The sequence below is a fragment of the Sus scrofa genome, chromosome 9, assembly GCF_000003025.6.
Source record: "Sus scrofa isolate TJ Tabasco breed Duroc chromosome 9, Sscrofa11.1, whole genome shotgun sequence".
NCBI classification, from domain to species: domain Eukaryota; kingdom Metazoa; phylum Chordata; class Mammalia; order Artiodactyla; family Suidae; genus Sus; species Sus scrofa.
Window position 1 is genome coordinate 136,700,692 of NC_010451.4, and position 21,076 is coordinate 136,721,767.

The 21,076-nt window shown below is 56.7% G+C and overlaps 1 protein-coding gene across 6 annotated transcripts in view; it reads right to left on the reverse strand.

Annotated features, from left to right (window-relative positions):
* The window catches only part of GRB10 (growth factor receptor bound protein 10), a 162,190-nt gene that overhangs the window by 120,329 nt on the left and 20,785 nt on the right, over window positions 1–21,076 (reverse strand). For all 6 annotated transcript variants that reach the window (XM_021101958.1, XM_021101955.1, XM_021101957.1 and 3 more), the window contains 1 exon segment: window positions 11,018–11,168. The gene's annotated coding sequence lies outside the window, so the exon portion shown is untranslated.

The following is a 21,076-nucleotide window of genomic DNA, read 5'->3' on the forward strand; positions in this document are numbered from 1 at the left end:
TCCCGCCTGTCGGGATTACCTAAGCACGGGTCCAAAATGAGGGCTCGCACTGCCGGGAGACGCTACAGCATGTCCTCAGGAAAGGCCCTTTGGCCTCTCCAGAGCGTCTCCGTTTCCTCCTTTCTCTTCTCTCTCCCCAAACTCCCTCCTGCCCTTGCAGGACTCAGGGTCGGCCAGCCTGCCTGCCCCAGCCCTGCGAGCTCACTGCCCAGCCATCCCTGCTCCTCAGAACCGCCAGCACGCGCCAATCAATCCTGGCTCACTGTGAGTAGTTCATAAATCCTTCCTTGTTCAAGAACTCAGCCTTGTTCTCCGATGCACCCAGAGGGCACACAGTAGGGCCTTGAAAAGGATCTGCACAGCACTACAGGTGGACAGCATCATAGCAAAATGTGCCATTTACAACAGCAGAAAACGAAATAGGCCACTGCTGGTGGACAGGTTACATAAGATAAATATCTTGGTAATCATTCCAGAATAAACTGAAGTCACATAATTACACCGTGTATCTTAAACGTACACGACAGGACTGTATGTCAATTACATCTCAATAAAATCCGGGAAAAAACCTGTAAAAAGTTTTGAAAAAAGACAAAAACAAAACGAGCAGTTTCAGATCTTAAATCAATGCAGGAGCTGTCAATAGAAATCTGTCTCTTTCATAAGATCCAGAAAATCCTGCTCCTTGGTAGGAAAAATCATTGAGCAATGTTCATGATGTATTAAGAAAATCACTTGTGGAACTGAGAGCAGAATATCTGCACTTTAAATCATAACACGAGGATAAAAAGAAACTAAGAATACTTGAAACATCAAAGGGAAAGCAGAAAACAAGCAGACGAAGAAGTATATTCAACAAAGAAACAGCTGAGAAGACGGATGACGTAGCAAACAAACGCCGACGCTCCACCTCCCTCCTTTTAGAAATAATATCTAAATCCATTCCAACATCACGAGTTCCCCCTGAGGTGCACTGGGTTAAAGATCTGGTGTTGTCAACGGCGGCGGTGAGGGTCTGAGCCCCAGCCGGGCGCACGGGTTAAGGATTCAGCATTGCCGCAGCTGCGGTTTGGATCTGAGCCCTGGCCCAGGGTGTGGCTGAAAAAAATATTTTAATTAAAAAAAAAAATACCCAAGGCAATTTGAAATAGAAGAGCCTTAAACAGAGAGCTCTAGGACAGGGAGAGGCAGAACGGGCCAAGATACAAGAGCAAAACACACACTCAGACACAACGGCAGTGGCGGCAAGGATACAAACATGTAATTAAAACAAAGCAGCATGAATCCTCGCGGATAAAAGGATAATTAGTGATGGACAAAAGCAGCACAGGTCTCCGCCTCCAAATAACAAAGCAACACCATAAATGAAGCTTGAATACTAAAAACGGACATTATGCTCCAGGAAAAAGTTTATGTTAAAAACACACCAACTGGAGTTCCCGTCGCGGCGCAGCAGAAACGAATCCAACTAGGAACCGTGAGGCTGTGGGTTCGATCCCTGGCCTCGCTCAGTGGGTTAAGGATCCGGCATTGCTGTGAGCTGTGGTGTAGGTTGCAGATGCGGCTCGGATCCCGTGTTGCTGTGACTGTGGTGTAGGCCGGTGGCTACAGCTCCGATTAAACCCCTAGCCTGGAAACCTCCACAGGCCACGGGTGCGGCTCTAAAAAAAAAAGCAAAACAAAACAAAACAAACAAACAAAAAACACCAAGTGAAACTAAGACCTCCAAGGAGAAACTGAGAAAAAGCGTTTGTCTTTCAACACTTGCGGTCATCGCTGAGGGCAGAGGGAGGAAGAAATTTGGGATAAAAGAATGTAGAACATTCTGCACAGTGGGCCGGAAATCGCAGGTATTCATCAGAAGTGGGCATCTGCAAATATTTACAAACACCTGCGAATTATTTTTTAAAATGCCGTGCCACAGAGAACATCAGGGCATCTGCTAACATGTAAAGCTCTCCGGAGCTAAAAAACACCTGTGCCAAGACCCCTCCGCCAGTGGCATGAAGGCACTGACGCAGGACGGGCCACAGTGCCAACCCTCCCTGAGCTAAACCCCCACCACCTCAGAAGCACGGTCTTCAAGCGGGAAATGGACGCTCAGGTGTCTTTGCTGCCTACACATCTGCTTCCGAAATTAGTGAGAAAACGGCTCAAACGTCATCAGAAAAATTAAGGACGCTCTTGGATTGGATTTAAATGCTTCGCAAAATACGTAGAATCCAAAGTCCTTCCAAGCAACACCTAAAAGAGACGCATGTCCCTATAATGAAACCCAGGCCACCGAGGAGAGACTCCTTCTCTTCTACAGAAAACCTGAAAAAGAAGACCTGATAAGTTCTATCTGCACCACGCTTCCCAGACTGGACTGAGAGCTCCGGTCAAATTACAAAGGACTGAAGATGGTGACGTCGTGGGGACTGCCTCAACTTCATTCTTTCAGTGAATCTCATAAAAGGCCCCGGTCCCTCTCTTCCCAACCAGCCCTGACGTCCAGCGCAGCGGCAGGAAGAATCTCAGGGCCCCAGGGCCGCGAGGATGGGTGTGGAACCTGCACCGCGCCCCCAGCGCCACTGCAGAGCTGCCGAGACAGCAACATCCTAGAAGCATCTAGCAGCCTCAGCATGGCGAGCTGCTTGCCTCGCAGTTACTGATGGAGCAACAAAAAAGCTGGTTCCCTAGGCAGGTGTCTCAAGGTGTTGGGGGTGATGGGGGCAGAGAAAGGACAGGCAGCACCGCCCCTCCCAGGCAGGAGGGTCCAGACAACCAGCAGCAGGGCTGCTAGCAAGCCTGGGGGGACGGGGGTTCAGCCCCTGGAAGACCCTTCGGAGCCGCAAAATGTGGTGCCAAGGACATGAATCACTGACCCTAAACAATCAAGCAAGATCGCTGTGTTTTAATCTGAAAGGAACTGATGAGGCTCCAGCTCCTGCCCCTTGGCCGAGACTGTGGTGAACCGGGTAAAGGAAGCATTTCGGCTCTCGTGGCATCAGGTTCGTATAAACCACAGGTGGGAAGAGGCTGTCTCGCTTCGTCTCGGTCTCCAAAGCAGCGAGGAGCGAAGGTCGGGACCCAAGTATACTTCAGAGAGGGGCTTGGATCCAGTCACGGCACAGAGGACCACCCCACGTCACGCTGGGGCCAACCTTGACCACGCGGCGACCGACCGTGGGTCCTGTGCTTGTCCTGACCAGCGCGGACGCTGCACCTGCCCTCAGATTCCACAGCCCTTCGGTCCGTCAGGCTGCAGAAAGTGGGCGGTTCTGCGGGCTAACCCTGCCCCCAAGGCCCACTGTGACCCCAACGTGACTCTTTGGGGGCAAACAAATAACTGTAGCTCTAAGCGTATTAATTCAGTGTCTCATCGATTCCCACATAGCCAAAAGCCCCGACACAGGAAGCGCCGCTAGGCTCTCACTAGGGAGATGTGGCCTTGACCAGGAAGTGGCCGTGCTGGCGGCGCAGTCACAGCTCAGCCTGGAGAACCCAGGCGACCCTCACACGGAGCGTGTTTCTGAGCTGCAGGGCCGACCACAACCCAGCATCGCGCATCAGTAAGTTCCCTCTGGGGTACAGCTGTGAGGTGTCTGCTCCTGTTCCCAAGGAAACGACACAGGTCCAGCCACCTAGGACCATCAGGCCTGGGCTGGCCAGGAGGAGGTGTCCCAGGAGGTCACCATGTGTCCTTCTGCTGGGACCAGGGAGTCGACCTGCGCCTCCAATGTCTGCGATGAAAACAAGTCAGGGCTGTAAACAGAATCCCAGCATTCCTGGCCAGGAGCACAAGGTGAGAGGTGACCAGGTTACAAGACCAAACCACTGAACAGCACTCCCTGTCTCGGGTCGCTGAATGTCGCAGCGCTAGGAGACCTGACGACTCCAGGCTCCGCCTGCCTCAAGCTGGATTTCCTGACACAGCCCTGGCGTTTCCAGCTTCTTCAAGATCTGTTCCCTGTTTCGCTGTCATTTAAGCGTTCTGGCGCCTAGGAGTGGACCTATTAGATCCAGTTTAGCTACAGGTTTCAAGGCTTCCACATAACCCAATAATCCTTTTTTCTGGTATTAGTTTATATCATCCTTTTGGGGGGGTAGGGCGGGGGGCTTGCCCGAGGCATTTGGGAGTTCCCAGGCCAAGGGTGGAATCCGGGCCAGAGCAGGGACACACTGGATCCTTAACCCACTGAGCCACAGGCAGAGCCACAGAGCAGGTGTGAAAGATGCCCTGTCCCACTCTGCCCAGGACTGCCACTCCATGGGGTTAAAGGCTCAGACACTGGAGGGAAAGAAAACCCTGTGCTTTTGCTTCAAACCCAGTGATTTCACTCTGAGGGCTCTTCCGTCTCTGGGGACTTGAGAAGAATGAGGGGAGCCGGCACGGCCTCCTGCCCTGCCCGCCCCACCCCCTCCTGAAAGGCGAGGGTGCCCTGGGCAGATCCAAGGCCCATGCAGACTCCACGCATGCTGCCCATGATCTGAAGAAGTTTCCAGGTCCCCCTCTACGACGGCGCCACCTGGCAGGTGACCACTTAGGGTTAGGACAAGGGGTGGGGCTGTGACCACCACCGCCCAGGGCTTCAAATCCATTTGAAAGATCAGATCTCGCACTGCCTTCTTATATAATTTCCAGCTATTTTAAAACAAAAATCTCCATGTACCCCAGTTAAAACCCTTCCAGTTCAGATACAATCTGGTTCAATCAGATACAATCAGGTTCAATCTACAGGAGACGAACTCCAGGTGCACACAAGACTTACAGGACCCGGGACCAAGGAGAGGTCCTCAGAGCTGTGTGCCCCTGTGACAACCTGCTACCTGGGGGGGCCAGGGGAGCAGATTAGTTAATGAAGCCCCGGGGTAGAGGTGTGCCTCGCTCTGCCTCCCCAGGACAGGCAGAGGGATGGCAGGTGCGTGATGCCGCGAGCAGCACAAAGTCCGGGGGCATCGGAGCCTGGGAAGCCTGCCCAGACCCCTGCCGCCACCCCTTGCAGGACTGAGACCCGGGCACAGGCGAGGCCCCGGGGGAGGTGGGGATACGCCTACCCTCAAGAGCAGGCAAGGAGCGAGATGGGCTGGGGCAGCCCTGTGACCCCGAGTGGTACCCACCAACCTGTGCGTTAGCCGCCCCCCGCCAGGCTGCGGGGTGGCGATGCACCTGACCGAGGGCCGGGGGGGAGAGGAGGCTTCCTGGCGGGTATGTGGGGTGAGCTTGGGAACGTGGAAGAAACTAGTCAGAGGTGGACACAGGAGGTGAGGGACAGGGGGACAGACCCACGGAGCCCCCACGGCCAAGGCTGTCCAGGGAAGACACGATGACGGTATCCACTCTGGCCACCGAACCTGAGGTCCAACAACTCTGGTTTCACGGACCAGGCACGACGCACCCCTCAGGGAGGAAGAGTGACCAGGACACGTCTTTCAAAACCATCCTGGGAAATCACAACTTCTGCTCAAGGAAGAGGTGCTAAAGCCGAAGCGCTATTTTAAAACCCTCTTGTTGTCTCACCACCTAAAATAGCTGGAACAGGTTTACACTCTGCGGTTGAGATGATGCCGAAAAGTCTTCAAATGCGCGAGTCTGGGATGTTTACAAACATTTCAAGCTACTTTGTGTGAGGTTAGGGCCTGGATCACAGAATTCGACCCTGTGAGAATATTACCAAATGGCACCCTAACTTGCTGCCCCTTACCCCCAAAGCAGGTTTTTACCCACTCTGGCCACACCCCACCCCCACATTTCAGGCCCTAAAAAAAGCCACAAGGAGTTGTTCCTCCAGAGGTTGTGTAAGCTGTGGGGTCTATCATTTTCAAAGCAGTACTTGCCCCCACCGGTTCGAAGAAACACTAATCTCCCCATGAAGCCGTCCACATTCATCACACACCCTGTGGACCTCACACCCCCACCCATGCGTCTGCAGAGCAGGGGTCAGACGGCCTCTGACAGTGCAAAGAAGCAGCCCCTTTTCCACCCTCTTCCTCCTCCATCCATCTTCAGGCCCACAGCGCCGTTATTTCTGAAAGCCTGAGATGCCTTTAAATGGAGCTCTTCAATCCGTTTGTACTTCTTATCACAAATCTCAGCACATGTTATTCCATTCCTCCACCTTCCTCTAACTGAGGCTGTAACCTGAAAAAGAATTAACCCTCCTTTCAACTTCGCCTGGATTGTAAAGGCCTGTGACTCCACTACCCCCTCCTGAGCATCGCCGCAGGCTGCCCCCACTCTCAGAGAGAAAAAAGGAAGCTCTTTTTCCTGAAGACAGCCGGAATGTCTGGCCTGAAGATCACACAGGAGCCCTGTGGCAGCTCTCCCCGGGGGGTGTTCCCTAGAAGGAGCCCCCGCTGCTGCCTCGGGAGCCAGGCTCCCCCGGGGGGTATCAAGGCAAGAAAGCCTTTCGCAAAATTTCAGAGTCAGCCACGAGCAACGTCTTGGGAGATGTGGTTCTTAGAATTCGTATAAAAAACCTACATGGAAAGTTGCATGTGCTACCATCTTTGGATAAGGACCAAAACCAAACGGAGAGCTTTCTTGGAGTTCCCTGTTGGCTCAGCATGTTAAGGACCCCGCGCTGTCACTGCTGTGGCTCCAGTTACAGCTGTAGTAAGGGTTCAGTCCCTGGCCTGGGAACATCTGCATGCTGTGGGCGTGGCCAAAAAGGGAAAAAAAAAAAAAAAGAGGTTTCTTTACTACACCTTTTCTTGATTCTACCTAAGCAGGTGCAGGTGCAGGTACAGGCGGTCTTTGTCGTTTTTCATGCCTCCACGGCAGGGCCGCCCTGTTCAACAGAAGCTTCTGTGGGACAAACACGGCGAGGCAGGCAAGAGTCAGCCTTGGGACGAGACGGGCCAGCGTGTGCGATGCTTAACTCTAAATAACCAACAGTGGCAGAAAACACAGGTACTTATCAGGCTTTGGTTTCGCGCCTCCCCAACAGGTGAAGCCAAGTCAAGCCCACGGTCAAGGCCAGAAGGGCTAAGTTTCCATATCACGAAAATACATGCCTTCCCAGTCTGGCGTTGCTGGCCGCTCTCCCAGAAGGGCAAAGACAGAGGCCAGCTTGGGTGATGGACCCCCCCCCCTAGGCCGCAGACTCGGCCTGCACTGACCTCCAAGTCCACGACAGCTCACTGGTGTCCAGGCTGGGCCCTCCCGGACCACGGTCTGGGCCGTCTCAGAAGAAAGCTAAAGAAGCGCCCTGCACTCCCAGGAATCATCTGTGAAACGTGGGTCAAATCCAGCAAATCAGGGTCGGTTCAGAGCAGCCACAGAGGCTGGCCCCTGACACTACAATCAGACACAGCAAGACTGCGCGAGGCGGGGTCCACCCGTCTCTGGTCCCCCCCTCCCCGGGTCTAGACCCCTAAAGGAGAGACATCTTGGTCTCGCGGCCCCGTCCAGGGCTGGGCTTGCCTTGGACATGGTCTTGCTGACCGGTCCTGGCCCAGCTCTCTCCCAGACCAGAGCACAGTGGACCTGACGGGTAGGCCCGTGGCCATGCCCCAAACCGGGCACCCAGGACTTTGGCAGGAGGAGATGAGGTCAGGAACAGAGGCGAAAGAAAGGCACGGTACTCCTACGAGCCTGAAGAGGCACACGAGCGGTAAGGAATCCCCCCTGCAGCAGCTGTGTTACAACCACAAATGTCCACCAACCCACTGTGCTGGACCCGCAAAGAGGACACCCCTCAGCCCTGCTGGTATCGGGAAGGGAACAAGATGTGCGAGGGGGGTTACCTGGCATTTCTTCCCCTCGCCCCCTTCCCAGACCAGCAGGGTCCAGTGGGAGCCGAGTCCCATCCCCACAAGTGGGGAGGCTGGGCTCATGCACCTGCTCTCAGGGCCCAGAGGGGAGGGTGCTCCAGGGAGGTGTGAGTGGGGCCGAGGAGGCGCAGGACTTGTACCCAGGCCAATGGTGCTGGGGACGGGGCGGGGGTGGGGTGCACCAGGGGGTGTTCAGGCCCCGAGGCCACGGATGTCCACCTGTGAGGCCTGTGTTCTTTCCGCCAGAAGGCAACTCCCTGCTGAGAGGACGAAAGGGGATCGAGAGCCCCACGGCATCAGCCCAGGTTGCGCAGACCCCCCCGCGACCCAACGCTGGAACCAGAATGTCATACCCGTGCTTCCATGAGAAGCACAAACTCTCACACAGCCGAGCGCTGAGGGGCTGGGTCTCCCGGGGACGCCAAAGCAGGGGGGCGATGATTCCTCTTGCTCTGATCTGATTAGTGACCTTGAGATTTCTTCTATCAGAGGACGATGCGCTAAGATCAGGCCCCCCCATATCTGGAACCCCCCCCCCCAGAACAAAGACCCTGCCCTATGTGAGGGGGCGCGGGCTGAGCGGGGTCACGGGGACACCGCACCTCGCTCTCGGGTTCAGCTGTGAGGTCGAGAAGCACAGGGGACACCTCGGGCTCGGGGTGTGCGGGCGGAGCGCCCAGAGGAGTCGAAGGAAAACAAGACGGGCTGCAGCAGAGGCTGCGAGGTCGGCCCGAGTACAGAGCAGACAGACACACGGTCGACGGGGAGGGCGAGGGAGGGGCAAGAGGAGAGAGAGGAGCAGCAGGAGAGCACGTTCCAGAAGCTAAAGGCAGGAGGATGCCGAGGCAGGAAGGGAAGGGGGACGTGAGCGCACCGAGTCTCTTAAAGACCTGCCTGGGCGAGCCAGCCCGAGGACCCCGGCAGCGCCGTGACCGCCCGCCTTGCAAAGACGGCGGCAGAAAGCATCCCATCCTCAGTTAGACTCTGAGACGCTTTAGACTGTACTGTAACCGGGAAGGACGACGGATGGACGCAACTGGGCGGAGAGGACGGAGTCTGCCCTCAGCCAGGCCCTGCGTGGCTCAGTAAGTGCAAACACGTGCGACGATAACCAGCCCTCCTCTGCCTGTGTCTCGAGGGAAGCGGGCCAGCGAGCGGCACCCTCCTGCTGTGCCCAGGGGGCCGCACACCTCTGCTGGCCTCTGCGGGAGGGCGTGCACCTGAGGCTGAGCCCGAGGCGGGACCGCTGCAGGGGACATGGAGCTTGGGGACGGCACCCCTCAGAGGCACTCGGCAGCCCAGACAACGGGACGCAGAGAGGATCGGGGGGCCCACTTGAGAGCACCGCCCCAGCGCCGGATCACTGGGAACGTGCATGTGCGCCGGGCGGGCAGGCGGCCATGCAGACATGAGACAAAGCTCCCGGCCTCACAGCCCCACGCCCCAGACCGGGGACACCAGAGAGGAGGCCCTGTAGTCAGCCACCAAGCACGCCTTTTCACTGCAATTCCTTGGCTCACCCTCTACTGTCCAAGACGATAAAGGCCCCCGTTTGACAAAAAGTAACCTGTCCGACGGCACAGTCTGTTCAAGGGCCATGAGAGTTCAAGAAAGTTGGAGAAGCCTGGGGCCTCGGGACGAGGGCAGGTGCAGAAGCTGCGGCCGCCCTAACTCCATAGGGGCTCCTGCATCTTCAGAGACTCACAGGGAAGAACGGCCCAGGAAAAGCCAACGGTCCCGCCCTCCAGTGGAGAGAGGCACGCAAACCTCCCACGTGGCCCTGCTGACCTTGGAACAGACACGCAGAAGTTCCCCAGCGTCTCAGCCAAGGCTGACCCCGGAGAAGCATCCGTGATGAGTCCAGTTAATACAGAGGGTTGAAAACACTCCGCTCTGTGCTGTGGACAGTGGAGGAAACTCGGGAGTCAAAGGTCAGGCAAGGAGGCAATGAGGAGAGGAGGAGAGACAGGTGGGCAAGGCAGCGAAAGCCACGGCCTTCCTGCCAAGGAACGTGGGCCCCAACCTGCCAGCCTCCCTCCACCCGGGCCTGGGGTCCCCTCTGTCAGCGGCTAAACTGAATCCCTAAGTTTAAGCCCTGACCCCAGGACCTCAGAACGTGGCTGTGCTTGGAGATCGGGCCTTTAAAGATATATTGAAGGTAAGGTGAGGCCTTTACAGGGGCCCCGACCCCACAGATGGCTGGTGTCCTTATAAGGAGAGGACAGAGAGGGAGGTCCCGTCGTGGCACAGAGGAAACGAATCCAACTAGGAACCATGAGGTTGCGGGTTCGATCCCTGGCCTCGCTCAGTGGGTTAAGGATCTGGCGTTGCCGTGAGCGCTGGTGTAGGTCACAGACATGGCCCGGATCTGGCGTTGCTGTGGCTGTGGTGGAGGCTGGCAGCTATAGCTCCAATTAGACCCCTAGCCTGGGAACCTCCATATGCCATGGGTACGGCCCTAAAAAGACAAAAAAAAAAAAGACAGAGAAACTCACACGACATCATATGCAATGACAGGGAGGAGACGGCTGTTTCCACACCAGGGATGAGGCCTCAGAGGCAACCAGCCTGCCGACATCTGGATCTCAGACCTCTGCCTCCAGGACTGCAAGGCAGTGCACGTAACGGTTCAGGCCACCCAGCATGAGGTACTGGCTGCAGCAGCCGAGCTGACCAACACTGCCCAGGGCCGGCCACCCTCCCGGGTGAAGGCTCCAGCAGACACCTTTGCTGGAGGACCACTGTAGCCTCAGCTCTCAGAGCCCCACAGGGAGGACTCACCCTGCCAGCTGCCAGGAGAGGAGGGCTGTCCCCAGAACAGCTGCTGCAGGAAGCACGGCGGCAGGAGGCCTCGGCACCTGCCCTGGATCCTCATGACGTCTGCCCCCCCATCGCAGCGCTAACGTGGGCAGAACCCCGCCCGCCAGGCCCGAGTCAGGGCCCTGCACCCGAGCGCCAAAAAGCACAGCGGCCACCCCTCGAGGGCTGTGGCCATAGTAATCGCAGAAAAACCTGCGAGCAGGTGACCTCCCAGGAGAGCACGGGGATGGCAGAGGTGCGTGCAGGGCAGATGGCAGGGAAGGCGGTCCTGGGTGGCCTCCACCCCCAACCCCCACTCAGCTCAAAGAGCTAAGATGAGGAGGGCTCGGCACGGGCGGGGGCTCCCGGCAGAAACCCTGGGAGGCAGGAAGATGCACCTACTGATAGCCCTGAATCAATAGCCGATGGGCCTGGATCCCGCCAAGAAGCCAGCGCTTACCTGTTAGGGCTGTGGCTGGGGCCCTGGGTGTCTGGCGGCCGCCCGGCTGGACAGAGAGGATCCAGGCGAGATGCAGCGGCCTGTCTGGGTCACAGGGCTGCGTGTCCCCACGGCCCCCTCCTGGGGCTCAGCATGGTGCCCACCGCCAACACTGAAAAGGCAGAGAGGCCGTCACTGAGGGCGCTGCACCTGCGCAAAGGCGAGTCCTCCCCCCTCCCCCAGGAAGACGAGTTTTAAAACACATTCAGAATATGCTTTTTCAAGGCGACTGCTGGAAAGACAGACTGTTTGAAGGAAGCCCATGAGAAGCAGGTCGCCACAGCAACTGGCCCAGGGACCGATGCCCGCAGGGACCCGAAAAGCCAGGGGAAGGGGCTGGGCTCCCAGCTCACTGCCCCAAGGCGGGTACGGCACAGACAGGGCTCCCCCCTCTCCCAAGGCCAAGTTTACCTAGCGGGCATGCGTGGAGCCCAGATCAAAGCCCTCGTGCTCCCCAGGGTCCTTTCAGGGGGGTGGCCCTCACCCCGCCTCACAGGGACCAACGTCTGGCCCTCAGGCCCCAGGCCTGGAGGCTCTCCGCATGGCCCACGCTGGTCCCATGGGAGGGAGCAGAGCAGGGGGACCTGCAGTCGGCATCCTGCCTGTCCCCTTCGATTTAATTTCCAACTGTGGGACAGAGGCGCCGCTCTAGGTGACGGGGGGGGGGGGGGACCACGTAACGTGAGCATGGTCAGCTGGGGACCTCTGGGCTCCCTGAGTCTGGCTCTTCTGCAGGGCAGTGGGGGGAAAGCCCACCTCCCTAAGGGTCTGAGGACACGGCCCCGGAACGCCCGTGAATCCTCCAGAGTCCAGAAGAAACACACGCGGGCCCTGACTTAGGAGATCAGAACTCAGGAAAGCCAGGGGACAGCTGTGCCTCTGTGCATCTGAGCTGGTCCCTGCCTGCAGCACGGCATCCTTGGAGGGTGAACAGATCCCCCAGGGAACCCTGATCGTTCAACAGGGGAAACAGCACCTGACCTGCCTCCAACCTGACGTGGAAAAAGTCACAGGTCTAGAACTGAGAACACCACTGTGGCAAGTCCCGCCGGGCACACGGGCTGAGAATCTGGCGTGGGAGCCACGGTGTCTGAGCCACCGCCTGACCCCGGCCTTGCCGTCAGAGCATCCCCTGAGCCTCAGCGGCCCCCAGCTCCAGAACGGACACAAAGATACTATGTCCCTCCCGGGCTTTTAGGAGAATGAAAGACGCAGGTAGGCAGCAACACAGGGCAAATGTTAAATACACTAGTATGTAGTTACCAGCCCTCCTACTGGCAGATGCCAAACGCGCCGGCCGCCTGCAGGCTGTAAGGTCTGCTGATGTTCAGAGGGACGCGGATCTTTTTAGGAGCCAAAGACAGATCCCTGATCCAGGACAATTTGACTGCTCAGAGCTGAACAGCCCCCGCACAGGCAAAGGCACTTGATAAAATGTGCCTGCTTTCACCCTCAAAGAATCTAAGTCTGGAAAGTATTACATTGTTTATGTCCGGCGAAGTATCTCTAAATTCTAGCAGCTAAGTTGATCCCAAGTTTAAAAACTATATATATGGTCAAACAGGACCAAGGATCTTTTTTTTTCTTTGATTCTTTAAATTTTTTTTTTTTTTTTTTTTTTTTTTGTCTTTTTGCTATTTCTTTGGGCTGCTTCTGCGGCATATGGAGGTTCCCAGGCTAGGGGTCGAATCGGAGCTGTAGTCACTGGCCTACGCCAGAGCCACAGCAACGCGGGATCCGAGCCGAGTCTGCAACCTACACCACAGCTCACGGCAACGCCGGATCGTTAACCCACTGAGCAAGGGCAGGGACCGAACCCGAAACCTCATGGTTCCTAGTCGGATTTGTTAACCACTGCGCCACGACGGGAACTCCTGATTCTTTAAATTTTATGGCCGCACCCACAGCACATGGAAGTTCCCAGGCCAGGGACTGAATCAAAGCTGCAGCTGCGACCTACACCACAGTTATGACAACGCCAGATCCTTTAACCCACCATGCCAAGCCCACACTCCACAGCGACTCGAGCTGCTGGAGTCAGGGTCTTAACCCACTGCACCATGGCGGGGACTACGGTGTGAGGGTCCCTGAGACGGCAATGGGCTGGCAGGCTGGGAAATGCACAGGGGGTCAACGTGCCCGTGATCCCTCTAATTCTCCTAGTCCCAAAACTCTCCTTCTTCTGCAGAGAACCCCAAGCCTGCCCTGGATGCCAACCCCAGTGCCCCAGGACCAGTCCAAATTCAGCTTTCACGCACATGCCTTCCAGCTGACAAGAGACGTTCGGGGGATCTACTTTTTTTTAAAAAGAGTGACAGATAAGAATTTGTTTTTAAAAATTTTTTAAAGTAGAGTGGAGGTGATTTACCATGTTGTGCCAATTTCTGCCGTACAGCACAGCGGCCCGGTCATACGGACACACACATTCTTTTTCTCCTGTTGTCTCCATCAGGCTCCATCACAAGTGATTGGCCAGTGCCCTGTGCTGTACAGTGGGACCCACAGTTCGTCCGTTCTACATGTCACGGGTTGCATCTAAAATGATGGAAGGCTTTGGGAATGTGTGTCACCCTTGCCTGCCAGGGGCCCTGCTAATCTTCCCTGTGCTGTTCCAATTTTCATGTATGTGCCGCCGACGTGAGCACAGATTCAGGTTTTGCAGCAGGAAAAAGAATCTTCAGTTAGAAAAGGAGGACGCAGAGGTGCCTGCCAAGCTGGTCATCACATCAACCACTTCCGCCTGAGACGGTGGACACTGACCTTTGCACAAGACAGTGACACTAGGACATTTGAACCTAATGCACTGAAAGGAGTTACTCAGACACAGCATCTCCTCAGCAATAAACCTCCAGGCGCTGTTTCCATGAGCCCCATGGGGTGGGGGCGCAGGACCCCCACCAGACCTGGCCAGCTGCACACACACTCCTGGAGGAGCGGGAACTCTCTGGGCGCGAATCGCCCATCAGGCAAACACCGCTTCTCTCGCAGCTTCACAGCCAAACACGACATGAGCTGGGAATCTTAAAGACTATACGAATGTGGGCAAGACATAAATGTCCTAATTTACTTCCCAAATGTTTCGAAAACAAAGGCCCTCTTGATTTCTGCTGCGTGCCTTTCATTTCTTCCAGAAATTCCTGAGTTAATATAAAGTTTTCCTTCTTTCTCACACTAAACATTTAGAGTCATAACAGTGACTATTTAGACACTCAACAAATCCCAACTTTCACGATGAGGATGTGCAGCCTGTGTGGAATGAAGGCTGGGGCTTCTCAAAAGGGCGCAGGATACCTTTCATCGCAAAAATAAAATTCGGTATTGCGCCGATCTCAGAGCTGACTCCGCTTTCAGAGTAGGAAGATGCTTAGGAAGACAACCTGGGAAATACACAAACGAAACAGAACTGAAGACAAGGCAAAGCTTCCCAAGTAATTAGAAAAGCTCAGAGCGCTATCGCCAGAAGCTGTGAGCAGCTCGAAGGATCAGCAGCAGTTAGAGCTGGGGTGCCACGCCCAGGGACAGGACCTGCCCCTCAGCTCTGACACCGATGCGTCCCTGGCAGAGAGGGTGGGACGTGAGGATGAAGGGCACGGGCACAGAGGAAGTTAAAGCCCTGGAACGCTCCCCCCGAAGGGCAACGTCACGCTGCAAACCCCAAGCACACAAGGGAGGTTCAGCCGCACTCGGCAGTGACACTCCAGCCCCGTTCCACGAAGGCCCCTCCTAGGTGGCCCGTCCACCAGCTGACACCTGGGGCTCCACGGGGATGGAGAGCATGGCTGTGGCTGTGGCTGTGGTGTAGGCCGGCAGCGGTAGCTCTGATTGGACCCCCAGCCTGGGAACCTCCATGGGCCCTAAAAAAAGGCAAAAAGGGAATGAAATTAAAAGCACAGAGTTTAAGAGGGAGAATCTCTGCTTGCAGGTAATTGGGATTTCAGTGATGCGATATAAAATAAGCAGGCCTCTGAGGCTGACTCAAGGCACCCCCCCACCAAGGCAGGTGGTGACACGAGGAAAACCCTTTAACTCTCTCCCCATTAAATGAGGGCCAGGAAGCCCCGATTACAGTGCTAGTACTGGAACCTGGAGGAGGGAACAGAAATTCAGTGTACACGTTGACTAGAAAAAGAACAAGCCCAGAGTTATCTGGAGATGAAAAGCAGCCCAACCAGCCGGAACAAGTCAGCGCCAACATGGGCCTCTAACCAGGTGGGGAGACAAGGCCACGGCTCGCAGCCCCTTTGCACTCGGAAATTCTAACGGGGAGTTTGGTTGTGGTTCAACAGATTAAGAACCCGACTAGTATCCGTGAGCATGCAGGTTCGATCCCCGGCCTCGCTCAGAGGAATAAGGATCTGGCAAGCTGCAGTGCAGGTTGCAGATGCGGCCCAGCGCTGGTGCGGCTGTGGCCTTGGTGTAGGCCGGCAGCTGCAGCTCGAACTCGACCCCCAACCTGGGAACTTCCATATGCTGCAGGTGCAGCTGTAAAAAGAAAAAGAAAAAAGAAAGTCTAATGGTAAGACGGTGCTGTTATCCAAAGACACGACAGAAATCACTGACTTCAGAAATATATACAAGACCCTTGAAAGAAGAAAAAACAGAGTGAGGAAGCTGAGAGAGACCTGCAGGAGGACGCGAAGGCGGAGGTGCACCCCATTCTGGGAAGGGAAGCCCCTGCTCCCCCAGTGAGCGGGAAGCCCGGACCGCCCAGCACCCCAGTGAGTACCTGGCCACTGACCTGCAGGCAGAGCAGATAGGGACCCAGGCCCGGGAAGGGCAGGTGGATAAGGACCACCCAGCACCCCAGTGAGCACCCGGCCACTGACCTGCAGGCAGAGCAGACAGGGGCCCAGGCCCGGGAAGGGCAGGTGGATAAGGATGATGACAAGGTCGGAATGACAGCAGAGATCATTCATGCCCCACAGGCAGCAAGTTCCTGATGGATTCACGATAGAAACACGACAAAGTGCTCGGGGTGGAGCAGGACAGACACACGGGTAGTTGAACAAGTCCCCATAAGGGACCATAAGAGAGAGGGAAACCTAGGGGACTCGGAGACCACTGTTACTAACTGCTCCCGAGGCCATCAGAAGGGGGCAGGCGTGCTTGACGGGCGGAGGCTCGAGAGATGCCGCAGGTTACAGGGTGGGGGATGGGGGAAGGCCTGCATTCAGGTTCAGCTGCAGCGCAGGCGTTTAAGGGCTCCTGGGGAGCCGCCAAAACAAGATTTACCCTCCCGCTGTCTCCCCCAAGTCCTGACACTCCTCCCACCTCAGGGCCCTTGCCTGTTCTGGGCCCTCCATCACGTGTACCCCCTGCTTCTTCCTCCCCGCCCGGGAATCCTGAGGCCAAGTTCCAAGGTGACGACTAACCCCCCTCTCCAAAATGCTATTCCCGTTCCTAACCGGCCTGGTTCCCCACAGGACGGAGGGCTACCATAAAAAGCCAGAATGAAACCGAGCAGGACACTGTGGGGCCCTCCCAGGTACAAAAGTCCCTCTGTGTCCCCTGTTTCTTATTTGCAGAAAAAGACTTCAGTCTGCTCGGCCTTCCCTGGGTTCCAAAGAGCAGACTGAAGCAGTTACTAACTAGGGAAGGGAGGCAGGGCAGAAACGAAGGAAAAGCACTTAAGCAAGAAGAGTAATTTCCCCTTCGACAATAAAGGAATAAGACCGAGTCCTAGTTCTTCCTCAAAGGGAGACACAGAACAGTCTGACGCAGGCGTTTAAGCCCTTCTGCAGAAACCAAAGCCCTTCCAGGCGGGGACAGTGACGACCCACGGCCACAAGCGCCAGAGCTGGGACTGGCAGGAACCAGGCTGACGAAGCCGATTCCTGTTCCGTCCCCACCAACCAACCAGAAGAAAGGCCAGGAGCTGCAACCCTCACCCCAAATGCTGCCTCTAAAAACCCCTCCCTGGGAGTTCCTGCTGCGGCGTGAGGGGACCAGCAGCGTCTCGGAAGCCCTGCCCCTGCAGATGCAGGGTCCATCTCTGGCATGGATCAGTGGGTTAAAGAATCCAGCGTTGCCACAGCTGTGGCTGGGATCTCACCCCTGGCCCAGGAACTCCACAGGCCACAGGATGGCCAAAAAAGAAAAAACAAAACAAACAAAACAACCCTCCCTGAAAGCCATCTGGGAGTTCCGGTCTCTTGCGTACAAACCACCTGATCTTCTTGCATTGAAGGCTATACTATCCTTCGGCACAGCCCAGGGTCAGGTAAAGGGGTTTTGCTGCAGGCCAAGGAGGCGCCTGCCTTGAGTTCAGCAACACCCTCCCTGTGCCCCGAGTCCCATCTGCCCGGCCTGGCCTAGCCCTGCCCGCTGCCCCCGTACCCCTCTGATCCTGCAGACACACCCAAGGTGCTGCTGCTGCTGCTGCACTCTGTGTCTGCCTCTGCTTCCCCGCCAAGGAGCCACTCCTCGTCCAGGGACCACGTCTCTCCCCGACACCGCGCATCCTCTGCTCTCAGCGGGGGCCAAGGGTGCACAGCTCTGCTGAGCACACGAAAAACTGCCCTAAGGGGAGCCCAGTAACAGTGCTCCGGGCAGGGCTTCTCCAGGCGGGGAGGCAGGCGGAAGAGCCCCAAGGAAACAGGTGCCTGGCTCCGCCCCAGGAGCGGCCTCTAAAGTTCAACCCACGGAGAGCACGACAGACCAGGCCTCCCACAAGGATTAAGGGGTACACAAAGGGGGAAGGTGACAAGAGTACCTGTGCTCATCCAGGAATTTCACCCAGAAAAAGACCCAAAAAACCCAGAACGACTCGGACCGGGGGGAGGGCAGCAGGATGAGCAGAGAGCCAGAGGCAACTGGACTCTGCCGACCCCGGGTTTGCAGTTTTACAACAAGGGCCGCGAACTCCTTGTGGAACATATTCAAGTTTCATTTCCAAGAACTTTAGCCCCATGTCAGACCAGGTCCCGCCCGCTTCTCCCCTCTTCCTGCCCTCACCCAGAATCCCCACCTGAGACCCCAGAGATTCCCAGAGGTTCCCCTGCCCTGCGGGCTGCTATCCCCCCACCCACCGCCCCCATTCTAGGAATTGCAGAGAAATCCATGCCCTCCACCTAAAACAATGAGGCCATTAAGTGCTTCCTGCAGGTCTCCTGAACCTGAACTCGCAGGTCCCATGAACTTGAACTCACAGGTCCCCTGTGCACAGGCAGTTTCTAGAAATGCAAAAGACTTTGCTGCGATTTTCTTTTCTTTTCCTTTCTTTTGCACTTTCTTCCTTCCCTTAGGAGGTTTAAAAAAAAAAAAGGATAACGAAGACAGTAAGTGATGACACTACAGCTGTGTAGACCGCACACAATTTAACCGCTTAGGCAAGAGTTTTATAGGAGAGGCTCGGCCATCAGCTGGGAGCTTTCTCCTCTCTTCGCTGAGTGAGTTCACAGGAAGGGCTTGTTTGGGTGCTTTATGGCCACTCTGAAGACAGCCCGTTGCCAAAATGCACCAAGTCACGGGGCGCACCCCAAAGCCCACTGGCCCCCCAGCTTAGGGAACATCTTTTACTCCCTCGTTCAGGACCTGCAGCAAGTCATGACGGTGGCTCTAGGTTTTCAGGGCAAGTCAACCTCCGGAAAGCGGGACCTTCAGCTCAGATCAAGAACTGCGGAAGGAGGACAGAGCTGTGGGAGTCACCCAAAACAGAAGTGCTTAGAAAACCACGACCGGGGCTTTGAAACGCACTGCCATGCCCAGCAGGCAGGCCTGCGGGGGCTGCACGCGGACCCAGTGTGCAAGCTTATTCAAAACTCCATAGTGGGAGTTCCCACTGTGGCTCAGGGGGTTAAGATCCCGACCAGTTCCACCCCGGCCTCACTCAGTGGGTTAAGGATCCGGCATTGCTGCGAGCAGCGGTGTAGGTCACGGATGCGACCCCCAGCCTGGAACCTCCATATGCCGCAGGTGTAGCGCTAAAAAGAAAAAAACCTGGAAGATAAAAAAAGAGACCAGTGAGACAGGGTGCCGACCGTCTGCCCGGCAGACAGAGGGAGAAGGTGGCTTCTGCAAACGAGAAAGGGGCCCTCATCGGACACCCAGTCCGCCGGCACCTCAATCTTGGCCACCCCGAGCTGTGGGGACAAGCGTGTGCCCTCAAGCCCCGCTCTGCGTTACAGCAGCCCCCGGAGGCCCCCAGAGGAGGGAGACCCATGGGCCACCCCCAGCACGGCTGCTCAGGAGGGAAAGGAAACCCCCAACCTCAGCATGCGATGGCTTGCACCCCGGCCCTCGATCCTGCTCCCGTGGTCGCTGGCCCTGGGTGGCCACGCCCTCCGCTGCCACACAGGCACCCACTTGGGACACACAGGCTCTGGGGCCACTCCCCAGCAAGCACTCGAACTGGCCTCCGGTCTCCTGGGCCCCCGTCCACTAGGCCCACGGAGAGTCACCTGCGGTGGCCGCCTCGAGCTCTTCCCTCCCGCTGACCTTGGCCGCGCTGCAGGCACCGGAGGCGAGAAACAGTTCTCAGGAGGTCTGGTCACAGCACCTAGCAGCGGGCCACCTGTCTGCCTGACCGCCCAGCCATGGCCCGGTCACCAACCTGTTCAGCAGGGCTGATGATGTGACAAACAGGTGACCTGACAGAGCAGACCCTCTTGCCACTCTCTGCACCCTTCTGTCCTGCCCCATCCACCCTGCTGCTCCCTCGTGGTGGACCAACGGCCCTGTCCCAGGGGCCTGGGACTCAGAGACGGCCGAGTGAGTGGCAGAAACTCCAGGACGCTCTCTGAACCTCGGGCTGCTTCTCTGTGCCAGGAGGGCCTCGGACGCTCACCAGCTTCTGACATGAGGGTGCCCGGCAGAGTGTATTTGGGTGAAAAAGCGCTGGGCTTTGCACAGTGTAGACCCGTGTCTACAGTGTAGACCCGCAGCCCCTCCCAGCCCAGCACCAGCTCTGGCCACTCAGGAGCGATGACACCCGGACAGAGCAAACACGGACGGCCACGGCCTCTTCTCCTTCGAGCAAAGCAACGCCCTGCAGCTGCACAGTTTGGAAAAGCCAGGGTGGGAGGCTGGAAATACTAGCCTATGCGACTGATTCTGCTTCTACCTGGCTGGAGGAATTTGGGGAGAAAAGGTGAAGAAGAATCAGTCCCCTGGAGGAGGGGTATCTTTTTTTTCTCTTCCTTCCTTCCTCTTTCTTTATTTCTTCCTTCCTCCCTTCTGTGGCATATGGAGTTCTTGGGCCAGGGAGGCAATCCACAGTTGCAACCTACGTCACAGCTGCGGCAATGCTGGATTCTTTAACCCACCTTGCCAGACCTGGGATTGAACCGCGTCCTGGCGGGCACAGATGCCGCCGATCCCGCTGCACCACAGCGGGGACTCCCAAAGGGTGGGTTCTTTCGATGAAAGGCTGCTGGCGAAGACAGGACGCCACCACGAGGCTCTCACCCACCCAGGAGTTCGGAGCAGACCACTGGACCGTGGCCACACCTTCCTTAAAGGTCTCTTCCCGGTGCCCAGCTTAGTCCTGGAATTCACGACTCTTCTCCCGAATCCATTCCACAAACTTGGGCAGAGAGCTCACCGAGTTCTCGGTCTGCGCCTGTGAGGTGCCTGTAGAACGTGGTCCCTCACCGTGTCTCTCGGGTGATGCGAGATGCAGGCGTGGGGCCGAGTCTTGGTCAAGACCCAGGAGCGATAACATGGGAAGAGCCACAGCTGGCAGCACGCGTGACCAACCGCTATCAGCTCCGCGCCAGCAGCAGGCACACGCCGAACACCTCGGGGATCCAGCAGATCCGGACGGGGAGCGGCCCTGAACAACTGCTCATTTCCCGCGGGCTCCTTGCTGCTCACACATCACTGCCCAGAGGACAGGTCCCCCCCGCGCCCCCCCGCCAGCTGGACAAGTTCGCCCCTCGGGCCAGAGGCAAAGGAAGGGTAAAAAGAGAGCTTCTCCCCGTCAGATGGTCACCGGTGTCCCACACAAATCACTCTGAAGCCCATCTCTGCGTTCAGGTGATGGCACCTCAAAATATCACGGTTCCTCTCGTAAACGGAGCC